Here is a 21,728-nt window from a genome sequence, read left to right as displayed (position 1 = left end):
CTCTCTGATGGGCCTGCCAAAAATGTGCCCTTTTTGTTTGGTTCTTGCCTTGTTTTGTTCTATCAGCTGTTAGCTCCTAAATATCACGCCCCCCAAACAACCTTAATAGTAGCACAGTTAATAGCAACTTGAAAAGATATAGAGCAATATCAATGGTTATACTTGCAAATGAAGAGTCAGAAAGCACCTAGCATCCATTTATTTTTTTAGAGACAAGGTCTCTTTATGTTGCCCAGGTTAGTCTCAAACTCCTGGGCTCAAGAGATTCTCAGCCTTAGCCTCCCAAAGTTCTGGGATTGCAGGATTGAGCCATTATGCCCAATCTGAATTTAAATTTTTGAAGCGTTGTGCATGTGGAAGGACTAATGCTCTGAGGCAACTGCATTACATGACTTCAGGGGACCCTTTACATATTTAGCAATGAGAATGAGGTCCCCTGGAGTTGTACAATGTAGCCAGCTCCAAATCCTATATGGTTTGAATTGATTGTAGTTTTGATCATTTGAGACAGAAAATTAAGAGAAAACATTTCATTCACTCTTACATGGGATAAGTAAAGACAAGGGATAAGTAAGACAGTACCTAACCCCAAGTCCTTTCAGGTTAGGGAAGGGATAAAATATATCTAGAAACCAGAATGTGTGGAAGCATATTCTGCCTAGTGTAGTATTGAGAAACAATGTACTCTGGAAGTTCAGGGTAAGAAAATACTGCATTTGGCAAGGGAGGCATGGAGATTTCATGGAGACAGTAACATTTAAACGGAGCCTTGAGAGGTGGTAGGGTTTTACCAGGGTACAAAAGAAGAGTTGGGGAGATGGTAAGCAGGTGAGGAAATGTTAACAGTGTTTGAGGGGAGTGGCTCAGTTTATTTGAGGTGAGGCTTCCCATAGGAAAAGTGCACAATGTTTAGTTGAGGCAACTGCATTGAAGCACCAAATTTGACCTCACCTGCAAGGCCTTTAGCTCCAGAGTTATTTTCTTTCTGATCATCAGGAATCAGGGAAAGGAGGCCTGGATGATTGTACCTGATGCTTCATTTCAGAATAAATGGCTGCGATCATTCAAGGGGTTGTCTCAGAGGTGATAGATTTCCCATCCCTATTTGAATAGTGCTAGTATCTCATTTCTGGATACAAAATGATCATGCATATCCAGCAATCTTCTTTGCCATATTCCTAGGAGAAAAAATAACCCACACCCCCTCATCCATCTAGAAATATCAACATGGTTGGTATTTTTCCAGTGCAGGGCTATTGCCTGTCTGATTGCCACTCCACTTGAGATAGTCCAGAAATTTCTTTTACTCCAAGTCAGCAAAGACCTGATCAATTTAATCTGGCCAACATCAATCTGAAAAACATGTGCTGCTTTATAGGAAAAACACATGTGTATGAAACCGCCTGATCCCTCACCTTCTTCATCATTCACAACTCTCTTCCTGTAGGTGAGGCAGAGATTTTGCATGCCTCAGAAGTAAGGCTGAATATGTTATTCCACCCAGGGAAATTACTGTTCATCCAGAAAAGAGCTTATTTATGTAACATAAGGGAAAAGCAAACACTGAGGCCATTTATTTGCTAACTGTGAACCCCCTGGGCAGAGTAGACTTGAAAAGATTTAAAATGCAGCACTAAAACAGGGCTACCACATACAGTTGGTTATGTGGTGCACTGCCCAATGCCAAGGACTGCCATATAGCATTGTATTCCACACAGATGGTATACCCTGGAGTTGTACCATCCACAACCTCTGAGGATGTGCATAGCAGTCCTGACAGAGTCCTGAACTCTAGCTGAGGATTGACCACTACAACAGAATTAACCTGGGCAATTCGTTTCCCTTCCAGTTTGAGGTTTTTCATTGTAAAATAACAGTGAATATTGGCTTTGAAAATTTTATCTTCTAAAAATTGTACTAGACAACAGTGTTGGGAGGGAAAATGGGGTAAAGGACATGGTTAGCTATTGTCTTTTGTGGGTTTATAACATACAAATAAAAGAGAGACACTGTTTTTGAAACTTTAAAAGAATTTTTTCTTTATAAATGTAAATTTGGTTTTATGTCCTGTTACATATTTTTAAGCATTATCTATCTATAATTACAAAATAACACATTTTGCATGTTTAGTTTTTATTATTTGTTATTTTTAATAATTAAAAGAGCTGAAATAATTTCCTGTATTGTATAAAAAGAGGTTTTCTTGAGTTAGCAGTAATGGGAAAGGAGGAGATATATACCTTATTCTTTGTTGCAGTACTTGGAAGCACACATTTATTTTATTTATTTATTTATTTTAAGACAAAGTCTTGCTCTGTTGCCCAGGCTGGAGTGCAGTGGCATGATCTCGGCTCACTGTAACCTCCATCTCCTGGGTTCAAGTGGTTCTCCTGCCTCGGCTTCCTGAGTAGTTGGGGCTACAGGCATGAACCACCACTCTAGAGATGGGGCTTCACCATGTTGGCCAGGCTGGTCTTGAACTCCTGACCTCAAGTGATCCACCTGCCTCAGCCTCCTAAACTGCTGGCATTACAGGCACTAGCCATGGCACCTGGCCACACATTTATTTTTAAATCAGTAAAACTATAATTGGAGGAAAAATATGTTAATCTCTAGCATTAAGGTCTGATCAAGAAACATATTACTTTTTCCCCCTAAAGTGATGAGAATAAGTTAAGCCATTTTTGAATTATATATTTAGATAATATGAACTAAGATGTAGTAATGAGATTTAAAAACAGATCTTAAAATGCCCTTAAAGGTGGAAATAAACTATTCAGGCTATAAATTAAATGATCAATAATGGCCATGAGGCAGAGTGCAATAAATATTCCTTCTGTTTTCATAACCTCTTTCTCTATCACTAGAAAATATTTCATGGAAAATAAAATGGCCCAGAGCAAAACTAATTATGATATTTATATCTTAGCTTTGAAAATGACTTGATAGTTATTATTTTTTTATTGTTTCTGTTCAGCCCCTTTTAAGGGAGAAGAGATTTAATAATAATGTACTTTATAGCTTTATTTATGATCATCAATTAAATCTGGCACATGTGAGGTGACTTTATTTTATGAAGTTCATCTTTGGAAGGCAGATTTTTTAGTTTTTCTGTAAATATTCTGTATTCTGAATCTTTTGACTTGGGGATTTTTGTCCTTGAAATTCTAGGTTTTAATTTAATTGATGTAGGCCTTGAGGATTCGTTTATCTTATCTCTAATTAAATAACTGGAGTTTAAGTAGATGCTAAGCAGAGTATCCAGGAGAGGAGGTTTAGCTCAGGAAGAGAACCCCTTGTTCTTCGTCATTGTTTTTATGTTTTTTCCTTTCCTCCCTAGTTGCTCTGATGCAAGTTGTGCTAGGACCCCACACCAGAAGTGGCCACCAAAACTCTTAGATTTTGATCTAAGCTTAGTTTCAATTTTTTCTTTGTCCTTCGAAGTGCTCATTAACAATAACATCTAAGGTGTCAGTGTAACCATGTGTGGGCAAAGACAGAAAATTATTTATATTCTGATTTAGTTGGCATCTTCGTAGCCAAAAACACAAACCAGAAGTTGATGACACAACTAAACATAAGTAAAGAATGCAATACCCACAGTCTACTGAAAGTACGATTTTAATTTAAAGACAGGAAACCTCTAAAGAGGCTTTATTCCTTTCCTTGGCCTTTTTGTATTGTGAAAAATAAGAACACGTGACCTTGTCAAATTTTAGAAAGGGCTGTTCAACTTCTTTCCATGCATGTGTAATGCAACTGGAATCAGAAAACATCGAAAGTCTAATGTTACTAAAATGACGGGTAAACATTCAGTTTGACAATGTTCTGGATAAATTGAAAAATGCCCTTGCTGGACACTCTTCACAAAGAAAGTATCTAGTGGTAGATTTTGTGCTTCCAAGACAATCACGAGTAAAGTTCAGGGCAATCATCAGTGATCTGGAGCCACCACTGGTAGTGGGCAATTCTTCATGATGATTGGAGAACATTCCAATTACTGTTTTCAGTCTTTATCACAGTGTCTTATGTGTCTGCTGTCTTCAAAGTAGTTAAAAAAATTTTCCAATAATAATTGTAAATCAGCAGTAACTGGATATCTAGTATACAAGGAGAATAAGACACAAACGCATACAACTTCCAATGTTATTAAAGATTATTTAATTGTTATTAAACGTATACAATTAACACTTTAATTGTCACTAGCAGTTGAAGTACTGATTCGTCCCATCACATGTGTGCCAACATTGCCCATTTGAAAAGCACCAATTTCTAGTCAATATCCTTTGTACCTTGGAGAAAACTCAGAAGTAATAACTGCCTTAGGAGTATTTTTATCAAGGTAAAAGAAAATGAAGGAGTGTATTGGGAGAATAATGCGAACATATTAAAAAAACAAAAAGCAGATAGTAAATGTGATTGTATAAACTGCAGTCTGTTACAAAGCTCTGACAGGAGAGGCAGCTGCATCACAATATGAAGCAAGGTATTCTTTACCCAAACTATATTATTTGACCTTGTTCTCTTCTCCTCTCAATATTGTTTCTCTACTCATGGGAATCTTTGGTGAGGAACCAAAGCCAAGAAAAAAAGAAAATATGACCTGATGTAAACCCAAAAAGGGACCTCAGCTGATTTCATGAAAAGACAAGAGCTTTGATTAAAGAACGTTAGGCTGGTAGAGACCTTAGAGGTTATCTACTCCAACCCCTCAATTTTATAGATGAGGAAACTGATATTCATTCATTCATTCATTCGTTCACTCATTCAGCTATTTATTCATTTGACAAATAGATATTGTCCTAATCTAGGTACTGGGGAATGAGAGAGATATTGTCTCTGATCCACAGAGTTTACGTTCCAGTGGGGGAGATAGGCAATAAACACATAAATAACTAGCAACTAAGTTTAGATTATAATACATTCTGGGAAGAAAACACATCAAAATGATGAAAGAGAGAAAAACCAGGGAATAACTCTAGGTGGGGTGGCCAGGGAAGGCTTCTCTGTGGTGGTGGCTTTTGTGCTGAAACCTGAATGGTGAGAATGACTCATGTGAAGGCCCAGGGCAGAGTGTTCCAGCTGAGGAAGCAACAGACACAAAGCTCCAACATAGGAATGAGCTCGGCCAACGATGAACAGAAAGAAGGCCAGGATGGCTGGAATTTTGAAGACAGGAGGGAGAAGAAGAGGATGAAATCAGAGGGGTCAGCAAGGGCACAATCACAAAGGCCTTGTCAGCCATGGTCACAAGTATAGATTAAGACAATCTAATCACAGGAGGTGAGTGTGATGCATTCTAAGCAAGGAAGTAGGATTGTGACTTCCCTAAGCAGAACCACATGTTTTAGAACATTTTTTCAAGAAACATTTATTCACCATCTTTTATATACGTGGTATAGTACTAAGTGCTATGTTCTGATGAGTTACAGAAAAAAATCCTGGACACTCTTCTTGTTTTTTAGAAGCTCACACTTTGGCAAGAATATGAGACTCCCAAAGTAAAATAATTGATTTTGCACTTATGTAACAAATCAAAACAGAACACATGATGTGGCATCATGGGAAGAAACCATGGCTTAAGAATCAGAAGACCTGATAGAATCTGCTTCTCAGAGTTTTGGTTTTATCTTCCAAAAAAGAGGAATAATAATGTCTTCCCTGTCTATCTTATCAGTCTTGTGGTAAAGGAGACAACGTTCACAAAAATTCTTTGGGAAGACACTTTGAAAACCATTGTGTGCCATATACGTGTGGTGAGAGTGAGTAGTATAGGTAGCTGGGATTGAATAAGGGGACAGATTTTGGAGAATCTTAAGTGTAGGTTAAAATTTTGCCTTACTTTGAGGGTAAAGGAGAGTTCGTTAAAGGTTTTAGAAGTGGGGAAAGCCATGATGAGGAGCAGTTTCATTCATTCATTCATAAATGCATGAGAAACCAAGTATGAAATAAAGAGAAAAGAAAAAGATTGCTCTCAAGATTTTGAACTCCAGTGCCTGGAAGAAGGGTAGTGCTACTGCTGGAAATGCTGAAGCTGTGAAGGGGCCATTTTTGGGGGGTAGACAATGAGCCAGATTCTGAGAACATCAACAGCCAGGAGATCTTCATGTCGGGCTGTGTGGCAGAAAGTTGGGGATTTGGGGCAGAAAGCTCTGATTTGACCACCTTCTTATATTGCAGATAGTTAAACTATGAGGTAGACTCTGATAATGAGTGGAAGTGGGTAGAGAAAGTACTGAGAAATGAAGCCTGAACCTCGGTTTATACCCAAAATCAGAACAGAAAAGAAGTAGATGGAGCTATAGGCAGGGCAACAGGACTGGAGAAGCACAGATATTCTCCTTTCCTTGTGAATTCAACCTAGACCTTCTGAGCCTGGTTCAGTGACATATTGTCCAGGACATTTTCTATGGCTTGTTCACTGGGTGGGAGGATCCCAGTCTTGTACCTTGCACACTCACTTTATCTTCTGATAAAACATAATGCCTATTTGTATCTATTGGGCTCTTTTCTGACTTTCCTACATGATAGTAAATTCCTTGAGAGCAGGAATGATGCTACCCCTGGTGCCTAGCATAGACTGGGCTGCGCAGTGGGAGTTTGAGATGTGTTTGACAGATTACTATATCCAGAATCAAGAGAGAAGGCAGCTTTGAGAAGGATGGCTTGTGGAAAGAATCAATACATAATGTGGTATAAAACATTAAGCTTTGATGGGAACATTTGTTTTAGGATTAGGGTCATTAGAGATCTTCAAGGTGCAGAATCAGTAGAATAGAATTGGAGTGACCCAAGGAAAACCTCGCTGTGGGAGAGGCAAGGGTAGTGGCTGGAAAAGGAATGGCAGTAATCCAACGGAGACAGAGAGAGCACTTGCTCCCAATGTTTGGTGGGAAAATAAAGAAGAGATGGAGAAGAAGAGAAACAGAGATTTTGTTCATGTTTGAATCTTTTTTTTTTTTTTTGAGGAAAACCAGAAAAAGCAGGATTCATGGATGACCTCCCCAAACTGTAGTTAGCTAATAAGTCTGTATCATGCCACACATTCAGACATTTTTGGCATTGTGCTGTCCACGTTTACCTGGACAATTCTCCTCAGGCAAAAATTAGAACTGAATGTGGTGGGACTATGTTCCATTTTAAGCTATGACCAAGTGCTCTGCCAATAGTCAGTCTAAGGATTACTTTAACCTAGATGGCAACTGCAAGCTTTAATTTGTTATTTATGAACCTTTACAGCTGTATTTCCATGAGAATGAATTGCTGGTTCATTTATCAGGTGTGAAGGAGGGATGTTAACAGGTAGGTCTGAAAACTTGGAAGAAGGGATAACCTATTTAAATCATTGGTGGTGAAGGTGCGGAGAGGTTCCTGACAGGACAGTGAGGTAAGCTGGAGGGGCTGCCAAAAGCTGATTGATGCCCCTTCTTTGAGTCAGGAAGTGTAAATTTCTCTCGCAGAGATTTTGAGGTTGACTGCATTTGCACCTCTAAAGCTTCATTGCCATGTATGTAAGAATAGCCATCCCATTTATTCCAATTAAAATATGCAATTGCCTCAGATGTAACTGTGCTTCACTTCTTAGACTGATAAACTTTTATCTACCTTTCAGGACCGGGTTGTAAAGCCAAGCTCCTTTAGAAAACTCTAAAGCTCCTAGTAGAGTCAGTTGTTCCCTCCTCTGTGTTTCTTCAGTCCCTGGTGCTTGTGTACTGTGTGGTGTTGTAATTTATTTTGGACAGTCTTTTCTGCTAGACGGAGCTCCTCTAGGCCAGGAGTCATGTTTTAACACTTTCTTTACCCTCTTAATAAAAGTCTGTTGTATGGATAAATCAAATGGCAGGGAAAGGGCGCTATGCAAACTTACAGATTATTCTTAAATATGTAATTAATTGCTTGATCAACTTTGTTTTTAAGAGCACCTATGTTGGAAAACAAGAGGCAACAGGAGATTAGGTAAAAGGAGATAGAGAACTAAAGCAATGATGCTGCTGAGTGGTTTCTGGAGAAGGAACCATCAGCAGGCTGGCAAGGCAGTAGGGTGAAGGAGACTGAGGGAACTGGCTAATGATTTTTAGGCTCCAGGGAGGCACCAATGGTACGGAATTTACACGGAGCAGAGATGGGGAGGGCTCTTCTCTGCAGTTGAGTCAGACACATCCACACAATTCTCTCTAATGTGAGAAAGTGAGCTGTGTTGGAAAATAGGCAAAAAGAAACTTGTCTTAAATGAGACAAAACTCTAATTTTTGGAGGTCGGCAAAATGATGCAAAGGAAACTCCTAACAGGCAGAAAACTGCCTGCACAAATTTCCGAGCAACAGATGCTGAGTGAAAGTACTTGCATACAGAAACAGCTTCATCATACAAGATTGTTTTTATTTGTTTAATTTTTAAAAATGCTGTTCTCACTTTTTAATTTTTTATTTGTTTTGGAGCTTCTTTTGTGAAAACTATAATCTCTTGTTTTATACTGAAGGACTCTGCTTTGAAAATACAATAGCATTCTGTTTCACTAACATACAATGTTTCGTTTATTCCAAAGAGTTTGACTGCTTCCCCAAAATTCAAAAATATTAAAATATATTAAAAAATAATGAAAATATTATACATTTTCATGTAAATTCAATTAATACACAGAATGGCTTATTTGAACTATAATGAAACATAATGATTTTGTGAGCAAATAAAATTACAATTGATATATTTCTTGTTCCATAAGCAAATGAGTACTTTTACATTTGTAAAGCTTTAAAAAAAACTTTCAAAACATACATATAAAGTTTGCATACATTTTATTGCTCCAATTCATTAAATTTTACCATTTCTTAAAATTTTCAGATGCCGATTTTTCATCACTACCTAAGGTGAATTGAGAAAGGTTGACACATATTTTGGGTGTGAGTTGGTGATAGGAGGCAGTAAGAGTTTACTGGCCTTGCTGAAGTATTAGTGTAGGATAACAAGACCAGGAATTTGGGAGAAATCTTGTGACCTAGGACACTTTCCCTGCAGTTGTTCTTCTTACAAGCCAGTTGTGTTTCTGTGTTTGGATGGAAGGCAATATGTGACTTTCCCAGTCCCTCATGGCTATTTGGGAGTCCCAAAGCAGTGGGTAATAGAAAGGGCATTGAACTTGAGTCCCAGCTTTGTCGCATACATTCTACGGCACATTGAACAAGCAACTTCTTCGTGCCTCAATTTTCTCATCTCCCAAATGGAGCAGTGAATATTTATGCTATTCACTTCACAAGTTTGGAGTCATAAAAGTCAAAGAATGTTACAGCTGGAAGCAAACCTATCTGTCAAACATAAACTGTTCACTTTCGGGATCAGAGTTTAAGTGACTTTGTATTTAAAAACTCCCTAGGGCTTTTGAATAGGGACTTCTCAGCATCTACACTGTATAAATGTGCATAGACTCTCCCTAAAAGGGAGATCTAGGTGTTATACTTCCTAGGTTTTGAGTTTCTTTCTTCGTGGGGCATCTCCTGGGTGTAGTGTTTCATGGAATACACTTTGGGAAATGTTGGTATAATGGCATTATGAACAAAATACACTGGGATTGTAGGAGACTCCTAAAATAACGGAGGACATGTTGAAGGGAATGTATTTCTGGGAAACGGGCTAGTGATTAAAATAGTCGTAGCTTATTTTATAATCACAGACTAATGAGGACTGGGTTACCTGGATTATAGAATACAAGTATGTTTAATATTTTGAAAAGAGCCATTTTGCTATATCTGATGTCAGTTACATCTTTCGAATTTTGCAAAAACGCAATGGAAAGTATCAGAACGGGCTACTGGACGTTTAGACTTTTAAATTGCCAAGTAGCGTTTTGGAATTTCAAAAAATGTCATTTTTATGACTTGAATGCCATGGTCACTCTTTGCCTCTATATATGATGTTGCCTCTTACAGAGGGACATCTGTGTTCCTTGAACAGTTCTTCCATCTGCCACCATGTGGGGGGTACAGCTTCTGAATGGTGGTGAGGGTGTTCACAACTATAAACACCCAGTGGAGCCTCTGCCCCAGATACATCGCTCTGGAAGGAATGGAAGAATAATGTAGTCCTTCACAAGAAATTCCTTTAAGATAAGGTTGTTGGCAATCTGTGTCATCATATCTAAGAAATATAGAAAATGAGACTGCAGATAAATTTTGAGTTTGGAAAATTGACTTTATCTTTCATTGTTTGAATTAGATGACTGGGTGGTGGTGGATAAGGAATCCACCCTTGGAACAGGGAGGAAGCTCTTCATTTCATTCTCTGGAGTGTTGTTTCTTGACTTACTTTTTTGAAATGTATACCTTTATGATTTTGTTGAAAGCTATCCACCTACTTCATAGAAAAAGGCATAGAATTCATAACATCTGATAACTCATGAAAGTTCTGTTTGTGATTACTCTTTATTTACAGCCAGAACTTTTTGCATGTAGAAGTAATCTTTGCATTTCAAAAAGAACCCTGCTCTTGTTTTACTTTTCTGAAGGGAACTTTAGAGTTTGCATTAGGAAGGCAGGTCACGGGAATCCTGGGTTCCTCTCCCAAAATGATTTCTGTTAACTATGCATTGGGATTGACTGCTTTGTATTTTTTTTTTCTGGTTTGGATTGGATGTTTGCTCTTGGATCAACATGATTTCCTTCCTTCTCATAAGCCAAGAAAGTTACTCATTGAAAGAAATAACTTTGAGAAAGCTTTGGTTGGAGATTCACTTGATTTTTGTATTTGAGATAATAACCTAATATATTCCAAGAGAAGATTTGGGTTCACCTGTCAGAATAAAGGTAGGCTACTAGATAGTGACTGTATAGGTTTGAAATCATACCATTCAGCTGTTCCTAAAAAAGCATATATTAACCACTACTTTCAAAGTGTCTGCCAACAAGTGGCAGGAGGAGCTATAATTTACAGGACCAGAAAGTGTTTTAGAAGTAATCAAAGCATCACAGGCGGGGAGAAAAATTTTAGAGATGTCTTTGAGCCTGCACAAACTTTTATGGGCAAATTAACATCTGAGGGCCACAGAAACATGTTAAACCTCCTGTTTTTCTCATATATTCTTGGCATATGTGCCCTCTGAAAATAAGATCTACTTATGATGTTGAATGGAAAATTTAGGCTAAATGCCCAGAGTGTGGTAATGGGCATGGGTTATTTCATATTCCAGATGTAATTAAGAATGCATTAATATTTTGAAACATGTGATACTTACTGTAACTTGGCAAATTTCAGATAGAGGAACATACTATAGCACACGATGGGAAACCAGCATAAGAACTCAGTATGGCTGGTATGAACTGAGCAACTTTGTTTTTGTGCTTAATAAAATTTTTGTGTGTCTAAGAGATTGATGAATCCAAGACAGATTGAAATTAACTTTGGAGCTTGAAGTTAGTCCCAATCTCAGGCAAAGTAAGCTGTGACAGAAGTAAAATACAGGGCAAATAATTCCTATAGCTTTGCTTAACTCCAGAAAAGGGTTAGATTCTTGTTTTTGTTATTTATAATTCTGGTTTGGCTCTTCAGTGAACAAAATTATTTTCTATTTGGATAATGTCCACCTTATGAGTTTTAGTGGAAAACAGAGAACATGTCCCATTGTGGAAGGGGGAAATACCAGACGCAGTCTCTGCCAGCCTCCCTGAGAGCCCAGGACAGGCACGTGACCTGGCTTTGTTGATTTTGATTTGGTAGAAAGTGACATGAAAGAAGAACCTACAAGGACTCCATTCTGGTGTGGATGCCAGCAGTGGTGGGTGTGTCTAGCTACGGGGTCCTGCAACTATAGTGTAGGTGGCTGGTGCGTGGCCAAGTCTGTGCTCAAGAGCAGTGGGGTTCTCTCGGAACCGTTCTGAGGTACGGTTTGGGGCAATGTTCCTAGTTTGTAGCCTCTAGCCTGATTCTTGGCTTTCTACAGAGTAGCTTTTTAGGAATTCTTTTTCTGACTAAATTAGTTGTTTCTGTTGCTGCTAAGAATGCTGACAGATACAATTCATACTCAGTTAAGTCTCATTTTACATTCCCAGTGCATTTGCATTCCTTGTATTGCCACAACCTGACTATGAAGAGAACGCTGTTGAGAAGCCATAAAGCCGTGCTTTTTCAATGCTCAATACTTAACGTAATGGTCCATAGTGCAGAGAAGACATTGAAAAACACTTCAGACTTGATTGCAGCTTAAGATAACATGTTTCTGATTTAATTTTGACATTGTTTCTTACTTGTGGTATGCCAATATCATATTTATACATTTAAGACTATTAGGCAAGAACAAAGTTTTGCTTACTTCCAATGAAAAGATGCACACCTGCCAATCAGCAACAGCCAGAACCAGTTAAGGGCAAGGAAGAAAGTGCAAGATCTTTCCAACCAGGTTCTTCAACCCTGGATGCACATTAGAATCACCTGAGATAACTTTAAAATACTCTCATTTCCTGGCTGTACCCCAGATCAATTAAATCAGTATCCCTGGGGTCTGGGCCTAGGCATCACTATTATATTTTTAAAAGTTCCCCAGATGATCATCCTATGCAGCTAGGATTGCCATCCACTTTAAACAGAACCTTTGTCCTCTCTCTAAGTTCTGGGTGTGGTTTCAATATCATGTGTATGGAGAAGAACTATCGACTTCTTCTCCATAACATATATTCCCTGAAATAGCACTGACCTTTTTGACTCCTATATCATATTGCCCTGATATCAGATTCAGTGAAACTGGGTACTATCCCTGACATGTCTCCTTTTACCTTTGCTGCTTTCTAGGTTTCTCTGGCTGGCTGAATGGCTTGCTCTAGATGTGCAACTGCATATAATAAAATGTAATTCATTTTTAAAATTATATTCCATGGGATCTTTTCCATATACATTTGTCTGTCTCTCCTTTTCTAATTTTTATCTTTAAGCTATTTAAGCAATTGCATTTTATATGTCTTTTAAAGGCATGAGATAATATATTACTGTATTTAATTTCGGACATCAATTTACTCTGTGGTGCTAATAGGGTAGTCTTGAAAATGTGTCAGTCCACCTTTTACAGTGATTGGCTTTAGCTGTTTTTCTACTTCAGAGTTTGGATGTGGATTAAAAATTAAATATGCTTGAAATCTTCTCATTATACCGTTTTGCATACATCCAATTAAATTTTACTAATTAGCTTTCTACCATCATTAATGTTTAAATGTGTGTTCAGGCAAAGTCACTGTTAACTTCCAACCATTCATATTGCCAATTATCTTACAATCAGGCTTTAAAAAATTTCACTATGAAGTTATTTTAAATACATGCACACACAGTATTTGAAATATATATATATACACATATATATAGATAGATACATATCTGTATACATTTAGATTTTAGACATTGGCTTGTCTCCACTATAACTGGAGTGTTGCTTGAGGTTGGAGATATGTTTATAAATTTACCATTCAATTAGAAATGTTAGAAGGATAATGTATCCTAAGCCTTAAGTGATGAAAAATGAAAATCTGTTTATAGTCACCATTTAACAAAAATCAGAAACTCTGACTCAAATGTTTCATTTTCCCTATATCCACACACAACGCTATAACCTCAAGAGAACGTTTGTTCTTGACTTGTACTAAAGTTTCACAAAATCCATGTAAAATTTATTTTATTCATCCAGAGAGCCAAGTTCTCTCCTCATCATGTGATACCTCTATATGAGATGGCTTTTCTGTCTTTCTGGTTGAATATCTCACTAAAGCAACAGAGTTTATTTATAGTAGAAAGTCTTCAACAACAACTGAAATGCCAAAAATAAAAATGGTTTAGATTTTTGCAGGAAAAAATGGGATGTAAGAGAATACTTACTTGGTATGGGTATGTCTTTTTTAATAGACAAAAGCAAAACCTTACAAATGTGGGCTTCGTTTTGTTCTTAATATATAAATTTATGATCAATAGACCCCATTCTTGGGGTATATTTGATGTGCAGTTAATGCACATTACATTGTCATGTGATCACTGAAGTTGCAGTGAGATGATAAGCTTCTTGAGGATTCAGACTATGCCTTCTGCATTTCTTCATGTGTAAAACAAGGTGATGACTAATGAGAGTCTGGCCTGTATCTACAATTCAAATTATTGGCCTTGCCTTTCAAATCCTATCATAAAATTAAACTGTCAATAAATACTTATAAAAATACCAAAGAGAATAATGTTGCTGTATTTTACTGATTTGAAGATGGGCTTTTTGTTTCACATTTATCATCTCTGAAGTCAGGATGAATCTTATAATCAATGAGGTTTCAAAGTTTATTTAGCAGTGGGTTCCTTTTTGGGTTTCCCCACTTCTTAATGGTATATAAAATAATGGTACATCTTACAATAAAAGGTAACTTAGATTCAATGAAACATGGCATTTATTCTCACTTATTTCCAAAAAGAATTTGAAGCACCTGACCAAAGTATATAACCAAAGTATATTAAAAAAGATAAAATAAATAAATGTAATACAAAAAAAATAAAATAAAGCCAAAGTAAGTTAAATTTTTAAAAATATAAATACATTACAAAGTCTGGCCAATCTGCAACTGTAAGTTCCAAATTTAGCTCTGGTTTTCTTGGTACTTGAGGCAAAATGAGAAATAGCATGCTTCTTTCTTACTAGCAAAAGCTTAAAGTGGAAGTCTGTGTAAAATATTCTTTTTTTTTTTTTGAGACGGAGTCTTGCTCTGTCATCCAGGCTGGAGTGCAGTGGCTGGATCTCAGCTCACTGCAAGCTCCACCTCCCGGGTTTATGCCATTCTCTTGCCTCAGCCTCCCGAGCAGCTGGGACTACAGGCGCCCACCACCTCGCCCGGCTAGTTTTTTGTATTTTTTAGTGGAGACGGGGTTTCACCATGTTAGCCAGGATGGTCTCGATCTGCTAACCTCGTGATCCGCCCGTCTCGGCCTCCCAAAGTGCTGGGATTACAGGCTTAAGCCACCGCGCCTGGCGTAAAATATTCTTTAGTATGCAATAAACATGCTCCAAAAAATCCAGTTCCTAATGTCAAGGTTTTCTAGAATCTCAGGAACCTCCCTTCCTCCTCTTCCCCCTTCCCTGGCAACTTTCTTTTCCCCTTTGTAAATTTCTTATCCTGACTATACTATGTGTTATTTGTCACTTACTATTAATTTCAGCTTATAAAAACAGAATATTTAGTGTTTTTCAGCCATAAACCAGTAATTGGAATTGTATGTGCTACAAGAGCAAACATGCCCCCCGACTTTATGTTTTTCTCTCAATCTCAAATTGATAAGATTAGGATGATGCTATTTTAAACCCAGAACTCAAGCAAATGGTTATTGTTTAGAAATACCTTGAAGTGTTGCATTTACTGTAGAGATTATCATAGCAGTAAGTCTACTTAGAATTTGTGAGTTTTTTTCAGTTTTTTATCCTCTGGTCATGGAATGTGTTGATATGTGTGCCTAGATTCTCAGGTTTATCATCGTGTAAACATTGTCTATTAACAGGCTGTGTAGAAAAATATCCATCCGGGTAAAAGTGACATTATCAAGGGTTGGAGTCTATGGCTGTTTTTTTTTTTTTTTTTTGTAGAGATGGAGTCTCATTATGTTGTCCAGGCTGAACTGGAATCCCTGGCCTCAAGTGATCCTCCTGCCTTAGCCTCCTGAGTAGCTGGGACTACAGGTACACACCACCATGCCCAGCTTATGGCTCAGTTTTATGATGGAGAAACTAGGCTGTTGCCTCAGTGAAGCAATCATTTTCTAACTCAGTTAAAAGATAAATTTTAAATTTTCTATGTCACATCTGATGGAATTTTGGGTTAATTTTATAATTCTGCTTACATGATTTTTATTTGCATTAAATATATTTTTAAAGTAATATTAAATAATTTTAAATATTTATACATAACTTTTATTAGCATCTTTATTCAGTTTGTTGATTGTATTTTCCTTGGTTGTAATTATAGCAGAAAAAAACATTTGACATATTGAAATGCACTCAACTTCTTTCGTAATTATACTATGTTTATGTAATGTATCATAAATAAGTTAAAACTTCTTGGGGAATATTAGGAGAATGCATGGAAATGCCAAGTGATATCTAATAAAATGAAATACAAAATTATTAAACATTTTTAAAGTATTTACTTCTTTTCCTTAGGGTTTGTTGTATATGAAGAAAACAGTCTGAATGTGGAAAACTGTTTAATTCATCTTGGTAATAAAGGAACTGAAGATCTCTTCCTATAGAACAATTAGTTCTTGAAACAGAAGTATGTGCCAGTCGAAGTACACATGTGATACAACCTCTGCTTCTACTGAACATAACGTTATCTCTGAGTTGTTTTAGCTGAACAACATGAAATAGGATGTCCATGACAATTCAAGGCCAGTGGGCCATGTGATTCTATAATTGCTTTTGCCACTTTGCTTTTGTGGAGTCATTCATTATGAGACTGGCCTTATCTTGTCATACCTCCATGTCATTAGCAATGTTTTAGTGCATTAGTGACCAAATGCAGGTTTAGCTCTTGGTGATTAAGACTGGGCCAGTTGCCAGCAGAGTAGGGTTTGAAATCCTGCAGTTGTTGAGTGAATTTATATTATATTATAACAATAATATTGAAATTATGGAAAATGGATTTTAAAGGGTGAGAGACAAGAAAATAATGATATTCATACAGAAAAACAAAGCCAATTGGGTGATTAAAATAACAAATCACTGATATTTTCCAAGTTAAAATAAACTTGGAATTTAACTCTGACTTATCATTTAAGAGTTACAAATCTGGAGTCTCATCTTTCAAAGGGGAAGGGAAAGAATAGAGAAACCAAACCAAAACTCCATTCTAAGATGTGATGATTTAATGTGAAATATTCCCCATTCTTACCTCAACCATTTTGCATCTGTGATTTATTTGTACACACTTAGTATTTTATCCAATAAACACTGTTCCTTGACTCTCCCCAGGGGTCCCCCCACAAGCTCCCTTCACTGAACATTTATTTCTCAGTTGGCTTGACTTTCCTTAGTGAAGGTCAAAATGAAGGCAATATGCTGGGGGTGGATTGGACTTAAGTGATGTTTTCTGTAACAAAAATATGGGAAACTTTATTTCCTTTTAAAATACAATTTTTTTATTTTTTTTATTTTTTTTTTTACTGGATAATGTTACATTTTCAACCAGATACAAAGTATATCATTTATTTAGTATTGACTTTGAATTAGGAAGCCTCTTTGACTCAATTTAGCATCTTCAGATTCATTTGTTTTTAATGCTATGGATTGTATTTGTATTTGCTTTGTAGGTTGGACTATAAAATACATAATTAGATAATTTTATGGTAGCACATTTCAAAACCCTTATGTGAGGCTTTTAGGTTTCAAAATAAATTATAGGAGAAATAACAGAAATTTTAAACTTAATCATATGTCAAGAAAATAAACTTAAGCATTCTGTGGCAACATTAATAAGATGTCTAAATTGAATTAGTATAAAATTTGGAGTGTTAGACATGGAAATATGAACTTTACCTACCAGCTTAAACAAGATGAACAAGTTACAATTGCAATGAAAATCTGCTTTTTGGTGTTTTGGATTTTTTTTTGGTCTACTTTGGCATCTATGAAATCAAATCTTCTCAGGTCACTGGTAAAAAATGGAAGCATTAAATTGTGGGGAAAGAATTGAGTTAGTTCTAATTCAGCCTTGATTAACTTGAAAAGATATGTTAACCCTTATAATCCATCCCCAACTGAGGATTGCATGTTTTACAGCATGTTGGGGGATTTGGAAAGCATGTTAAACTGATGAAGGTATTCCATTCCATTTGGAAGTATATATCTGAGCTCCAAAAAGATGGTTTAGAATTAGGTTTTATAAACTTTTTTTGTGGTAGAAATAAAACACATCTTATACCAAAGAGGTATAATCAAACAAGAAGCAGTATCTAAACCTTTTGGCTACAAATGAGTGGTTAGATTTTATCCTTCTTTGTCATGTCCCACAAATAACCATGAGGGTCACATAAGGATTCTGACCCTAATATAATCTAAAAGGGAAAAGAATTGATTCAAGTTAGTCTCCTGCTGAAAGCAAGTTGCCCTAGATAAAGGTCAAAATCTTGGGGATTTTTATGTGTATAAAATCTCTTAAAGTAAAATCATGTGTTGCATTAAATTAAACATGCGTGATTTTGATCATTTTTTTAGATTGATACATTTACTGAAAGGTTTATCATTAAGTGTAATAAATGCAATAAATGTTACATCATTTTTTATAGAAGACATTTCAGAGAAAGTTTAGTCTAAATAGTGAAATAATAAATCAAAATCAACAAAAATCACCAAATAAATCTTATATATGTAATCTAGATCCAGAATGATGTGCAAAAAGAAAATTATAGAGACAGTGCAACTGGACCATGTAAATCATTTTTAAAGAATCAAGTCCACAGCTGGCTGTCTGAAGTTGGGCCATACTTTATTATCTAAGAATATACTTTTCTTCTTACACCAAATTTTAAAAATGCATCACAATATTCATCTGCCAGTCTTAACACTGAAAGGCCATCAAAGCCTTGAAATTACCCATATTCTGTCAAATAAGTAACACCATGTGAGTGGGAAAGAGCCTTTGCCAACAGACTCCAAACCATGTGTAACAGAGAGAGCAACCCATTAATAAATACTGGTTGATCAAAAGGAAGGGTCATGTGTACTAAAGGAAAGTACTTCATGTAGGAGACTCAGCTCTGTGTGTTTTTGACTTTTAGAGGCACCTGTTAATGTGTATGCTAAACTTTAATCAGTAAATTAAGCATTATTTTGAATTATCTAGCTAAAGGTCTGTTTCTGTAATTGAAAAATGCTTAGGTCCTCCTTTCCAAACTAGGGGACAATTGTGATTTTGTTGTTTTTTAACTATTATTTCAAATGGCTTAAGACCAAGTATAGATTTGTCTTTATGGAGCTTTAGATATCTTTATAGAGTGGACAGAATTCAAAAAAGGCAAAGAAACAGCTATCTGGACAAACTAGGTTAGTCAAATAAACGCACACACACACACACACACACACACACACACACACACACACACCAATGACATGTAATGAGTTAAAATGACTGAAAAAAGATAAAGCGATAATAAGGCTTAAGTTTTTTTTGGCTGATAATACCACATACAACATTGAGAAAATTAAATGGAGACTTTTATTTCCTCATTCAAAAAACAGTTGTGAGGTAGCCAGACGTGTATTACCAAGAAAATGCAACAGTGACCAGACATTGAACTTTATTTATTTATTATATCAAATGGCATTGAAAAGTATAACCCATGGTTACAATTTTGTTTAAAAATGTCTCATGAACAGCAACAATCTTGAGTTTGCAGCATTCCTGAATTATAGCCAAATGTTTGTATTCAGCTTTGAGCAGTTTTACCAAATCAAATCAAATTTAACAAGTATAATTATCCCTATCAATGTTCTAACATTGTATGTCCACAAGGGAAAGACAGTTCACTTCATTATAGGGAAGTTATATAGATGAAGTTCATGCACCTATTAATTGAGACTGAAAATCAAACACGTGCCCCTTTGCTTTAGAAAACAGGTACACTAGGAGTTCTCAAGCTTTAGCGTGCGTCAGATCACCTGGAGAGGTTGCTAATACATAGGACCCATCTCTGGAGTTTCTGATTCAGGAGATCTAGGGTGGGGCTGATAATTTTCATTTTGATTTTTAACAAGCTCCTTGGTAATGCTGAGCTATTACTGGTCTGTGAACAACTGAGTTATTCTAATCAAAAAAGGAAGAGCTATGGGGAGGAACAATGTTTTTTGGTTAACATATATATTTTTTAAAACTCAAACCATTATTGCTTTCATCCGTCCCTTACGAACTCCTGTCAAGGATTGGAACTCATGGTTAGGACTTGAATTGGTATAATGATATGGTGAGAGACTCAGTCTTCGTAGAAATATCATGTCTCTTCTGATTCATGAAAAGACAATTTTCTGTGTGAGATTGCCCACTGAAACATTTTTAAATATCAAATATTTTGTAATAATTCAGATGGAATTCATTATGTTCACTCTCTGGCTTCTGAGCTCAACTCATCCTCACAATTGCAGCTAAAGTATTGAGACTCAAAAAGATGAAGTAACCTGATTCATGCATGACAGAGCTGGGGCTTCCAACTATTTTCAAATATTGTATCTATCTCCTTGTTCCCTCCTGAGAAATTAGGTAAACGTGGCTTGGGAAGTTAGTTAACAATTATCAAGAAGACCTTGTATTGAAGGCAGTGTTTATGCATTTGTGCTGACTTCTAACCCTCTTTGCTAGAACAGTGGAATCCAAAGTAGGGCCCAACGCTGCAGGGGGTGAGCCAGTTGAAGTGCTGGGATGTTTATTTTAAAAGTCAGAATGAAATGAAACTTCACTAACTTCTAAGATACGGATTAGCAGCGTTGCCCTCACGGGACTCCAGAGATGGACTGGAAGAGGGCAGTGACATGTTGAGAGGAGGATGGAGGGTGGTGCGGGGACCCACACTGGTCTTTAGATGTACTGCTTTTTAGGTGTCAAATGTATTTATGAATGTTATCTTGTTTTAAATAATAGCTTTGAAAAACCCTCATGAAATAAACAGATAGGTAAGATTCCTGTAAGGGAATGGGTTTCGTTTGAAGATAGTATTAACAATGCAGAACAAAGCAACTCACAAGAAAACGGCGGAGATGATACCCTTCTTCCTGCCGGATGAACTCTCTGGCAGCTACTTCACATGGTAAAATCAATATTGAGTTCATCCTTCTCTGAAAAGAAGTTCAACCAAAAATATTAAAAATTATCAGGAAGGTTATTTGTCCTTTGGATTTACACCTAATATTTCAACGCCATTAATATGAACCTTGCCCTAAGTTGACAATGTCTATTGACTGCAATATATTCTAAATACTATATAATTTATAATAAATGAATATGTACATATTGTGGGTGCATGCAGCAGAGTTTTTCTTTTTTTCTGAGAGTGGTATGTAATTAAACAAACTTGGAAATCATTTATTGCAATAATGAATTATTACAGCTGGTGAGGAAAGATTTTCAAACCTCTGATGTTTCTGGGTCTGTATTGATCTTGCTATCTGATAGGCAAATCCATAGTTTTTTGGTCCAACTGAAGTTACTCTAAAGCTGGTTCTCTATATGTAAGTCTCCATTTCTTCTATGAAATGGAAGTATGCAAAAGACCATTGTGAAAATTAAATACATTAATGCATGGAAAGTGCTTAGCACAATGATAGCCACATGGTAAAGGTACAATAAATTTTAGCTCTCCTGCCCCTTCTCATATAGAACAAGAAAAAATATAACTACAAGAACAAGTTTCATTATTCGAGTGAGAAGTTGGTGGATAGGTTAGTGGTTTTTTTTTCATGCACCAATATTCTTGGGATACCTAGACAGGCTCTGGAAATAAACCCTTTAATAACTGAGAGTGCTTTGATTTATTTTGATCATAGAATTTGTTTCCACTCTCTAATTCTCTTGTATTTATTTGTTTATTTATTTATTTATTATTTTTAAATTTTACTTTAAGTTCTAGGGTACATGTGCACAACGTGCAGGTTTGTTACATATGTATACCTGTGCCATGTTGGTGTGCTGCACCCACCAACTCATCAGCACCCATCAACTCATCATTTACATCAGGTATCACTCCCAATG

This window comes from Colobus angolensis, unplaced genomic scaffold, assembly GCF_000951035.1.
Source record: "Colobus angolensis palliatus isolate OR3802 unplaced genomic scaffold, Cang.pa_1.0 Scaffold48, whole genome shotgun sequence".
Taxonomy (NCBI): domain Eukaryota; kingdom Metazoa; phylum Chordata; class Mammalia; order Primates; family Cercopithecidae; genus Colobus; species Colobus angolensis.
This window is presented reverse-complemented; position numbering follows the sequence as displayed.